Source organism: Parus major, chromosome 9, assembly GCF_001522545.3.
Source record: "Parus major isolate Abel chromosome 9, Parus_major1.1, whole genome shotgun sequence".
Taxonomy (NCBI): Eukaryota; Metazoa; Chordata; class Aves; order Passeriformes; family Paridae; genus Parus; species Parus major.
The window spans coordinates 12,353,288-12,364,857 of NC_031778.1; the positions used below are offsets into that span (position 1 = coordinate 12,353,288).

The following is an 11,570-nucleotide window of genomic DNA, read 5'->3' on the forward strand; positions in this document are numbered from 1 at the left end:
CATATTCTTCATGCATCATTCATCATCAGATGCAAACTGAGTACAGTCCTATGAACAGAAATAACAATATAAGTTATCTGGGTTTTAGTGTTTATTCCCACATTAGCATGCAGTCTGAAAGAAAAGTAAGAAAAATCCAAATAATTTCAGAATAATTCCCACATACTCAGAGATATCAATGCTCATATGGCTGACTCACAGCTGAGCAGCACAGTGAAAACTGCACCACAACCAACTCCAAAAACCTCATCACTGCTGCTTTCAGGTTTCAGAAAACTTGAATTGAGACTAATGCAAAAACATTCACTCCAAAAAAAAAAAGAAATGAAGGATAATCTACCACGAAGAACTAAAACAAGGTTATATTTTGATGTATTTCTATAATTTTTTCTGATATGAAGACTTTTAAGAGAAGACAATGACATATGAGTTATACATTCAACTGATTAATCATCTTTATAGGATACAATACCACAATATGAAAAGTTCAAAATTCTTTTTTCTCTCTGTGACTTTAATAAAACTTTTCTTATGCCTATAAGGCTTGGAGAACAGCTGCAATAAATTAAAAAATTAAGTCAATTTTTGACAGTGGATAGGGAAGTTTTTCAAGATATTGAGCTCTATCTAGACAACAGAATGATCTAAAGAAAGTGTTGGTAGAAAATTAAGCAGCGTCTCTACTTGTTTTTCTGTGCAAATATTATTCAGGTCAGCCATATCCCTCTGAGGATGCTCAGGATGTATTATTTGTTAATGCTTCCTTTTCCAGGCAGCACAAGGCACTTGGGTAGATATGTGGTCAGAATGAAACCATGCCCAAGCACCTTCATGATTTTCCCCTTAAGACTCTAAACCATACTTCTGTGAAGGCTACTCTGGAACACAGAGAGGAATTATATTTTAAAATTAAAAAAAAATAAATATCAAGCCTGATTCACACAAGTCACATCCTTTCTGCATTTCACCAACATGACATATCATTGGGAAGTGATGCTACTCTTGGTTACATTGGCATGTCATGTTGCATTAGAAAACATGATGTGCTGACATAACCATGCAAGACCCTCATCCAAATGACAAATTAAGTCCTGGCAGTTAAAGAGGCACATTTCGATCTCAGTACACACATTCTGCATATATCATAATCTGCACAAGCAAAGTGTAAAAGATTGGAAAAAAACACAAAGGAAATAGTGCAATTATGAAGTTAAATCATGCTTTATTCAGCATTCATCCAAATTCACATCTCAGTCTGTCCTTATCATGTATGAGCAGAATAGTGAGCACAGTCCCTAATTGATCATGTGTGAAAACACACCTCAAATGAATCTAAATAATTATTTTTAAATACTAGAAGAAAAAAGAATCAATTTTTGTGACCTCCATAGCTGTTACAGTTGATCTTTATATTTCATTCTTTCTCAGCTTTTGGTGTGCATTAACATCTGGGACTCATCACGCTGTCCGGCATTTCAACAAAGATGATGTCACTGGTGCCAAATACTTTGACAAACATGGCTACTGCATAAATCTTAAGAACAGGAAAAACAGACAAATTATGTTTATGATTAGAGACAAAATGAGTTGTTTGTACCATGAGTTTAAGAATGTTAAACACAGATTTGCTTCCTAAAAGGAAGACATTGACGGAAAACTGTAAAAGCAAGCAATTCTTTTTTCCTCTCTCTTTGAGAGTCTGGAGGAGTTTTTGATCTTCCAGTGTCCATTACAACCTTGGGGAAGGTTAAGTTAACCCTTTGAACAAACATTCCTACCAGCATCCAATTCACACAAAGTAACTTAATCACCAGCTAAATTGAATTCAAACTCCTGTAGAGAACAGGAACGGACATAACTCAGTTCTGATGACAAGGAAATGAAAAGGGCTGACTTCTCTGCCAAGATGCAGAGGGGCCCAAAGCCTTGGTTCCAGCTTTGGAGACACCAGGCACAGTGATTTCTTTGCACAGAGGTGTTGGTGCAGAGATGGCCGAGGTGCAAGTTGTGTGTTGTGGTGCAGAGACCCACAGAGACTGAGACCTTACTGAGACCTTCCCTCGCTGTGCTGCTTGGAGGGCAGCACAGGACAGGGGACAACTCTGGGCAAGTCTGTCCTTTCCCTCCCTGCTGAAGGAGCACAGGTGACAACTGCAGAAAATGCTTCAAGGGCAGCCCCTTCTCCCTCCTTTGGAGGACAAATTTCTTTCTCGTGTTTTTCTTCCCGTGCACCCATCTGAAACCCAGTGGATCTTTTCAAGAATTGTTTTGTTAAATATATAATTCAAAAGGGAATTATTCAATTCAGTATTGACCACTCCCACCAAGAATACATAAAAGCAGCATGACTTTACCAGTCTGACAGGGCAGGGATGCAGGAGACTTCAAGGACACAGGTTTATGAAGCAGAATAACACCACAAGCTCTGCATTCTTCTGCTGCCAGCGTGTACCTACTGTTACAGGAGTTGTGATCAGTCGCTTCTCCAAAAAGAGTGTAAACAAAAGAGGATGATTAAAGGAGGCACAGAAGCACCAGTTCTTGTTATCAGAACTAAACCTGGCACTGCAGCATTTCCAAGGGGTGATAATTGCATGGGGAATTTCTGTGACATAGACACTAATTCACATTACAGCCAGTTTAATCATGTAACCTCCAAAGAACTGCAAGCAATATGGGACGTACATAGCAAGGTATGCCTACTACCCAAACACACAGACAATGATCTTGGCTGAGACTTATCAGACTCTAAACAGAAAGTAAGATATTCAACAGAAAGATGTATTTCAGCTATCATACAAAAGGAAAGTTGAGACTCTAGACTATATATAAAATGGCAAATAACCAAAACCACGCAGCAAAGATGTCAGATAAGGATTTGAGTCTTTTAATTACATTGTGAATAGAATTCAAATAAAATTAAGTCACCCTTCATTTATTATGCCAGACAGAGTGCAAGTTCAAATATTAAGCTGAGGAACTCAGCTTTCAGCTGCCTCCAAAAGCTTTCATCTGCACTTGATATTGGTGAATACTTTCGCACCAGCTACTATTACTTTCAGCCCTCGGGTATAACATCTTGCACACAGAAGTAGCAGCAGCACATGGATATTTTTTCCCACACACAGGAATATTAGCCCTGATACAAGTACAATATCTCTTTATGCTTAACTGTGCCAGTATTTCCCTTTTGCTTTCTACCCCATGCATTTGTGTAAAATCTCTGTGATAAAACTAAAAGGACAAAGAGCTTTATAAAATAGAATAATCCTACAGGACATGCAATCAATTAACTGAAACATGGAGATGGATATTTTCTGAAAGCTCCTTACAAGGTCTAGACAAACTCAGTGAGATAACAATGGAAAATTGTTTGGCTTACTAATTGTAACCAAATGTATGCCATTCTATCAAAACATTCTCAGGAGGATGTCAGAGACTTTTTAAAGTAAACATCTTGTGTCATCCTTTTACTGAAGTGGAACAAGGGTCTCCAATAAAAAATCCTACATATCAAGGACCCTCAGAGAGGTTTTACATATATATATATATATATATATATATATTACTGATCTTTGAAAATGCAGCTTGAGAGGTACATTAATAATTTCACCCAGCTGGGCAATAAACATTTGTGCCAAAAGAATTATGTAAAATTACATAAATCCTTTTAAAAGAGAATAAAGTTTCAAGAGGACATACAGTATAGACTTACTTCACTTTTTTTTTTTTTTTACAGCTGTGCTTTACAGAGCGCATTTTAGCATGTAAAATCTCTGTCCTTGTAAAATACTCCAAAGAGAAGCCAAAATTCAAACCTGTATGTAATGAAGAATTTTTAAATATTGGAAAAGCTTAGCAGCGAGAAACAAACAAACCTCAATCAAATAAAAAAAAAGCTTTTCACAGCTGAAACAATAGTTAAAGTAGCAATGAACAGCTAAAGGCAAACACTTTCATCAAGGCTTACTTTAACCTTTAAATACAACAGATATCGGAGGGGAACTATTGCACAGTTAAAGCATTCGATCATTCTTAAAGCGTCGATTACAGTATTGGACTTCTACGCTGAAAAATTAAGACCAATTAAAATCTCACATTTTTCAAAAGAACCCCAAAATTGTTGCAATGGATCCAATCCTGGAACTTACATTAGCAAAACATTCAAGCATATTCCTATCCAAGCTTCACGGGAGGACACGGTACTTAAGCAAGCAAAAAATAAGAAAATCAAGGGTAAACAGAAGTATTATGATAGATAATAAATAAATCAGGTTTTCAAGTTTGACCAAGATGACTAAAGATAGTTAATTTCACTCAACTAGGTAGCAAATTTTGTATTCATTTCAGTCACAGAGAGTAAATATGTGACTAGAAAAGCATATGTTGCCATGGGGTCTTAGCAAGTGCTAAACATAGAGCTACAGGGAATTTCAGCCTTGTACAATGTTACAATAATTCTTGGCTGGGATTTCTGAGAATTCCCAGTACAAATACAACTTAAAAAAAGACTCCTCCTTTACAACTTAATTTTCAGAATCAGGAAGGAGCTTCCTCAAACAGATTTTTAATGGAAATTCTTCTGATGATCTTGCAAAATATTTTCCATCTAATGTGCTCCAGAAAAAATGTCTTTTATGGGAAAAGCACACAAAAGTTTAAAGATCCTGGAATAAATTATGAGAGACTGTTAACCAACTAACCTCCCATGGTTCTCTGTGAGCTGTGACATCAGAGAGGCAAGCCTGCAGGAAATATTCCTAAAGCTACTGGGAAAACTGAGCTCTTAGAGGCTGAGACTGCAACTGGCTGGATTACCAGCCTCAGGAAAGCAAGGATGCCATAATATTTGTTCTCTTCTTCATTTTCTTTCCTCCTTCTGGGCCGTGAAGAGACTGTAAACTGAGAAGTAGACAAGTGTGAAAAAAAAATAGTGAACTTTCTTCTGGTCCTTTTATCCTTTTTTATCCTTTTATCTAACTATTTTCAAAATAGAGAAGAAAAATCAAAGCATAAAATTTAAGTGTAAGAACAACTGGATGAGAGCAAAGGTCTCTCTGGCAGAGTCCTATTTCCTGCAGCAGCCAGTGGCAAAGGCATTAGGCAGAGGTGAGGAACCAGCCTTGTATGTTGAGATTCCTGTGCTTGGCTGTACTTTCCAACCACCAGTTCCCAAAGCACTGTAATACAGTTCAAATCATAAAAATTTTAGTTGTTATTTTTTAAAAAAGAATTTCACAATTTTCTTAATTTCACTTCTTTGAATTCAGATGCTTAGTGAGTTATTTGTCTTGAGGAAGCACAGCCAGATACAATTTCCATAGAAAACGGAGTACAATGTAAAATGGGGAGCTCAAAACAAGTCACTAAAGCAATGAAATGAGAAATTAAACCATATTTAAGGGCATGACATTGCTAGAAAAAAGATAACAATCAGCATTTTTTATTATTTGCTTATAATTTTATAAAAGAAAATTGGTGACAAATATGAGCCAGCCCTAGAGTTTTTTTGAGCTTCCCTGGAGCTGTGGTGTTAGTGATACAACCTAAGGAATGGAACAATATGAAATGGATAGCTGAAATATCAGAGGGAAGAGAAGTTAGTTGTATTTTTTTAAATTGCTGCTAGCAGAATCCAGTAATAAATTTAATAACTGACTGCCTTTGGTTCCTCACAGACATTTTTTCAGTATCTGCTGTTCACTATTAATTCTTTCAGGCCTGGTGTTTCCTTTCACACTTTCCACCCACATCAGAGCTCCATAAGACCCATTGGTTCAGAGGGACTATGCAAACACTAATCGAAGTTCCAGTCTAAGTGATTTTACAGAATGAAGTTTCTGAGTGCATTTCAGGTTTTGAATCAACAGCAAAACCCTAGAGAAAATATCATCAGAACATATTAAATTATTGAAGTTTCTGAACCAAAAAAAACCTGCTCTCCAGTACTGTGAAATGACAAGTTATGTCTGGTATATTTAAAGAATTAATTTGAAGCACTTTTTGAGTATTTTAGTGGATTTTTATTGTTTACATGAAAAAACTGTTTACAAACATAAAATCCATGTACTGTTTTGCAGAAACAGTCTTCTCTACCGAAGTTTGGTAGCAACATTTCAGTGTATTTCATTGAGATATTTTACATGAATCATATACAGAATTTTCTGGCTCACAGACTGCAATCTCTTCCACTAGATTTTAGAAGGAATTGACACAATTCCTTCTCTTCTCCTCATTGAGAAGACTCAAGAAAGTCTTCTTTTCATATTGAAATTAAAATGTAATTTAATAAATTAAGTAAAATGAAAAGGTCCTAATAAATGTTTTCAGATGTTTCTCTCTTTGCTAAGGAGAAAAGATAAGAATTCTACCCAGAAACTGCACTCTGCTGCTGCTGTGATCATCTCCATCCTCTCTCTGATTCATCAGGCTGTGCATGTGTGTGAGCAGCTACTATGACAGCCTTTTGCTGCCTGTTGTGCTTTGGAACAGGTGAAATATTTCAGCTGCACTGTATGGCTGGATTGGAGTCACCTGCCAAGACATGAAGGAGTGGCACAGCTCAGGGGTGGCTTTCTCTAGGAATGTCCTGGGGTATCCTGTGCACTTCTGAGTGGACACCCTCTCTTCATAAACCAGTAGCATGCTACATATGGGATGTTCTGGAGCTATTTTGCAGAGACTTCAGAAATGGCAAAGAGAAATGGTTTCAGCAGGAGATAATAGGTTTTATGACTTTTCCCAAATTATTCCCTTTTTAGTAGCCATCATCTTGTCGGGTGATATCTGGAATGATTAGAAGACGATCTTTTAGAGTGACAACTGGGCTGTCATTCACACTGTCAGTCAGCAAACACCCAGGTTGCCCAGGGTTACAAAGCTGGTTTATGCCTTTGTCCTGCAGTATTTAGTGCTGCTGATTCTTTACCTTGATTCCAGCTGAAGCGGGTCTGACAGGCAGCGCCAGAGGCAGGCAGAGCGCTCACGTCGAGGGTGGGAGTCCCGTGGTGCCTTTGTGTGCGAGGGTTTTAGAGCCTTGGTGGCAGCCCATCAGGCAGGGGACAACCCCAGAGCATTAGGGTGGGTCTAGCAAGTTCATCTGCTTTCAAAAAATAGAAGGGCAATGTTTATCTCTGCCCTAGGATCTTATTATTTTAGCCCTGTGTACCTGAATAGGAGCTATCCTGCACAGCACAGCTGTCTGCAGAATTATTATCCTAAAACAGATCTGCAAACAAACCAGCCCAAAGCAGCCTCGTGTTCCAGGGATGAACAGCACCTCTGCACTCCTCAGCAGGCAGAGAGCATCATCACCAAATTGGCAACAAGAATAAATGTGCTCCACAGCAACAACTTCACATTGCACAGCCATTCCTTGATACACAGTCCAAATGTCATTTCACTCACTCACTGTCTGTGCACATCTCTGATGAAAACAAAGACCTGAGACTTTAAATGTTTCAGTCTGGGAACCCAATTTTGGGTGCCAAAATCCTGGTTTTCAAAGGGAAAAATCACCTGCAGTTGTCAGAAAACTCAAAGCAGTGTTGTAAGTATGTACCAGCTCTGGTACTCAAGACCTAGGACAGACCAGCAGGGAGCCCAAGAAGCAGAGCACCAAAGACATCCTGCCTGAAGCTTCCATTTCCCTTTGTCCCAATGCATTCTTTTAACATAAAACATTTCTTACAGAAATAATGAGCAAATGGACTACTCACAAAACATAATAATTTTAAACTAATAAACTAGCTGACAAACTGAGAAAAGGAAGGCCTGATATCCAGGGTGTTTTCAGACAGCAGGTAAGTAGCTCACTATTATTGGGGTTTCAGACATGTTATAGTAAAAGCCATCCTCTTGCAGTGTTTCACAAATCAGTTTAAAACTCATAACATGTGTCTGTGACATTTGCCTTCTGCAAACAGGCTTGCAGCCTTGTCATCAGAAAACAGGATGAAAGACTGTGCTCAAAGAAAATTTGCTTAAAAAAATCAATAAAAATGCCTTAAAACACTGGGACAAGTTGCATAGCCTGAAGGCAAGGAACTCCTTCAGTAATGCTTTTAGCTAATGCTTCTGAAGCATGCAAAAAAGTAAAGAAATTTTGTTAAAATGTTGGAAAAAAAATACAATTTTTGTGTGTTGGATGCATTTGAGACCATAGCACCTCTACTCAGGGCTGTATTCTGCCTTCTGTGTACCTCATTCCTGGTGCTCTACCAGGAGATGCTTGCCAATTACAGCAACAGAGAAGCTGAAACTAGAATTCAAGCAGCACATAGAGATGTGTGGACAGGGTGTTAAAACAAAAGGAGTAAAAAAGCTGTTTGAAGCATGCTTAGGTAGCATTGCCTTGGAGCTCGAGCCAACAACTTTCTATAGAGCAACAGGAAAGCAAATAAATCACTATAATTTATTTATACTAACTTTTTAAATAGTTCACTCTCATTCTTTTTGAGTACCATCTCACAAACCTGGTTGTTAAATATAAATTAAAAGTATTCAAGAGGTAATATTTGCAAAGCACTTTTACATCCACAGATGAATGCTGCTGTATAATATGAACATTGACATATTTGACAAGGCAACAGAGTTAAGTGTGATACAGAGTCAGACAAAAGATTTTTTTTCTTGTCTGAAAAGCCCTTGTTTTGTTACTAATATTAGAGCTACAGAGGCCTATTTGACAAAAAGCACCTCCTAATTTGAGAGCTGTAGCTCTTAAGCTCCATAGTAGCAGCTATTTACCTGGTTGGCTCACTCTTCACAAAATGTGCCCATTAAGCTCAGGGGATAAAGCAAAAAAAAAAAAAGCCAACCACTCTACTGAGCATGAGTGAACAAACGACTGTGCTGGTATGTGTTTGATAAGAGACAGCAGAGGAAAAGGAGATACACCTTGGGGTGTAAGACAGGAGTTACATATTCCATTTAGAACAAAAGGGGAGGCTATTATTGACTTTACTGGGAATAACTCATGGTAGCACAAATTCTGGTGGCAGGTGTTTGGAGGATTTTCCCTGAGGGAAAGTTTATGGTATAATTCATACATATATATATATACAACACCAGTTTATGTCAAGGGAATTTATGCATGCACTCTCAACCGAGAGTAAATTTTAGCCCTTTTCTTCTTCACTGATGTTTTACAAGCATTTTCCCAGTTTGGCAGGGCTAAATTAAATTGGGCAACGTTCTGTGTGTGTTTGATGTCTGCTAAATGAAGTGAGCGTCCAATTCGTCATATTTACTCAAGCTCACTCAACTCTAGTAAAAATTAAAATGTTCCAGTTAATTTAACGAGATAATTCAGCTCTCTGAAATCTTTCTTGCTCAACATTTGTTGCCATTTAGAAGTTGAGGGTATGTGCTGCCATGTAATTCTTTGGACAGATCTGAGGACTTAGTAATAAACAGTAGACTTTTAAGGCACTGGACTGACATTGCATTTAATCTCAAGCAAGTTCCTGAGCTGCCACTGAAGAGGGGAAGTCTAGGATCAGACCCTTTGGGTTCATTATGTAGGGAAAAGGGATCACACACAAAAAGCCATGAAATGTATGGGCAAAAATCAGGCTGACTTATGTAGCATCTGGAAGATGACAATTAAAAAAACTGCCGTGTCTATCCAGTGACTTGGATAAAAAATATAAAGTAGGCAGGGACTCCAAGAACCAAAATAATCCAGTATCCACTCATGCTTGATACTTGGAAACAGCAGCTCAGCTTTGAGGTGAATACATGTCTTGATCTTGCAACTCTGTTTTATGTCAGTACAGACAAGGAAGCCAAAACACCATGCAATATTTGTGGCACATATGTGATAAAGTCCACTGAAATTATCACTCAGGGAAACAAACCAAGAGTGAGAATTATCATTGCCCATACCTGTAGCACCGAGATTTACTCACAGGATGTTGCAATATTGTCTCTGCAAGCTGGCAGCACTTGAGCATTCCTTCTGGAGGAGAGGAAACCCAGAGAGATCAGCCACCTGATAGTGCTGGGTGTCTAAAACTAAGCAAAACAATTCTGAGCTTCCCATTCAGATGCCTCCAAACACCTTGCTTTCAGCCCTTCAGCTTCTTATGAGACTGTGGAGGAGACAGAGGCATTTAGGTGAGAATCCATTAAGCATCTTATCAGCTTGGCAATGTTCAGTACACTTTGAAGAACATGCAGGTAGGTGAAATGTAAAAAGCTAGTACACAAATACAAAGCAATTTAAGCATATTGGTGCTGGGGATTTGAGCAAAATTACAGCTATGTGCTACCCTTGCTGCAGAATCAAAAACAATGCAGAGCACACCTGGTTTCATTAGACAAACCATGAACAGCCAAAGATAACTATCATTCACTCTTGGAGAGCTGTAAGTCAGATTGGTGAAGAGCTACCATGATAATAAATATATTTTAATGTGCAAATATACGGGGCTTTTTCAGGGATTTTTTTTCTTCTAGTGATTCTTAAAATGTTTTAATTTTCCAGTCAGAAAGACAAATGACATAAACATTATTAGTGATAGTATTGAATTGCAGTAAAAAAAATCAACAAAAATTAAAATATCATTAAATTACTTTATCAATAATAAAGCTCTTTCAGAAATACATCAGTATTTCTGATCACTTTTGAGCAAAAGTTGCAATGCAGAGGTAAATGGGAAGCTGATTTAAAAAAATAGATAATTAAGAATAGTTAAGAATCTTAAAAAACCCAAACCAACCCTCACCTGAAGAAAAGTTAAAGCTCAGGGTTATTTACATTAGAAAGGAGAGGCATAAGAAGGACATGATCCAAGTATGAAAATTGAATATCTAGTAAAGGTTAGAAACTTCACCTTAGAACAAGAGATTTACTGAAATGAAAAGATGGCAAATGCAATAAAGATGAAAAGAAACTTACTATCTTCATTCCATAATTGAACTGTGATAAAGAGCTGAATAAAATATTTTTCAGTTTTCTGTTGTTTGTGCACTGTAGTAAAAATAGAAGCATTTTAAATAAAGTGTCTATAATGATATTTACAAATGTTATAACAAGCACTTTTCAGAGAAAGTAAAATATTGCATTTAAACTTTAATGTATTGATTCAGCATCTCATTGTATCCAATATGAGATAAATGTTGAAAAGAAACAATCAAACACTATTGGAGAAAATTATCTCAGTGATTAGCAATTAATATTTTGCATCAATAATGGGAACAGGGAAATCTTGAGAATTTTTTCTTTCAATTTTTTCATTTTATATTTTTCAAAATGGAAATTCTCATTTCCACCTACTTGGGAGCTCACCAACACTGAATTTCTCTGAGAGCAAGAATTTACAACGGTTGAACTTTAAAAAAGGAAAGAATATGCAGAGTGATTGGACAGAATGGGAAATAATATTTTGTAAAGAACATTAAATCTCTGAGACTTCCCTTAATTTCAGGCACTCTGACCTGGTTTCTGGGGTGGTTTACTGTGTTTGCCCACTAAAACAGTTTCCTCCGTAGCATCTGTAGAAGGAAGGAGGTAGGGTTGGAAGGAGCACTGAGTGTAATGGACTCATGGCCAGCTAAACCAGCTC

At 37.4% G+C, this 11,570-nt stretch overlaps 1 long non-coding RNA gene across 1 annotated transcript; it reads right to left on the reverse strand.

Annotated features, from left to right (window-relative positions):
- Window positions 1-3,721: 3,721 nt before the first annotated feature.
- LOC107208529 lies at window positions 3,722-11,220 on the reverse strand. Its single transcript, XR_004498782.1, has 5 exons — window positions 10,904-11,220; window positions 9,912-10,094; window positions 6,929-7,102; window positions 4,704-4,902; window positions 3,722-3,818 (listed from the first exon to the last, which is right to left on the reverse strand). It is a non-coding gene; the product is annotated as an uncharacterized LOC107208529 (long non-coding RNA).
- Between the last annotated feature and the right edge of the window lie 350 nt (window positions 11,221-11,570).